The sequence below is a fragment of the Neopelma chrysocephalum genome, unplaced genomic scaffold (genome assembly GCF_003984885.1).
Source record: "Neopelma chrysocephalum unplaced genomic scaffold, ASM398488v2 Primary Assembly neopelma1_26, whole genome shotgun sequence".
Lineage (NCBI taxonomy): Eukaryota > Metazoa > Chordata > Aves > Passeriformes > Pipridae > Neopelma > Neopelma chrysocephalum.
This window is the reverse complement of record NW_020897695.1, coordinates 11,620,366-11,621,057: the sequence shown is the minus strand read 5'-3', so window position 1 is coordinate 11,621,057 and position 692 is coordinate 11,620,366.

Sequence of the window (692 nt, the reverse complement as noted above, 5' to 3'; positions counted from 1 at the left end):
CGCCTCTTGGTGGACTCCCTAACAGCTCATTCAGATCTTCCTTGGTGAGTGCCAGCTGCTCTGAAAGTCACAATTTCTGAGTGGTGAGAGTTAATTCACCCTCAAGGTCTCTACAAGCAAAAGCTTGTGGCACAACCTGCATGCACCTCCCTGGGCGAGGTAAGCGTGTAGACCAGCCCACGGTGTGCCGCAGCCTGAGGGCTCCGGGGCGGGTTACCGAGAGAGGAGAAATGGATACGGTGAGGAAAAAATGGACACTTTGGGTTTTTTGTGTTGTTTTTGTGTGTGTTTGTTTGTTTGTTTGTTTTGCTGGCGCTGCCCGGCGGTGCTGAGGGATCGTCGGCGAGCCTGAGATGGTGCCTGCGGGAAAGTTTGCCGGGACCTCACATTTGCTCGTTTTCAACAGCAATAACTTAAATCCTCGTCACTTCTCCTGAAAGGAGCAGATTCCCGCCGCCAGCCCCTCCGCCTTTCCCCAGCCTGGAGGGGCGGCTCGCGCTCCCCCTCCCGGGCTGCTCCAGCAGCGTTCCCCAGCACGGAGTCGCCGTGGGACGGGGCGGGAGCGGGAGAGGGAGGGAAGGAGGGAGAGAGGCGGCCCGCGGGGCCGCTTCCTCCCGCTCTCCCTTCCCCGTCCGGCCGGCGCATGGAGCGGACCATGTCCCGCAGCCGGCAACGCTCCGCCCCGGGCACGT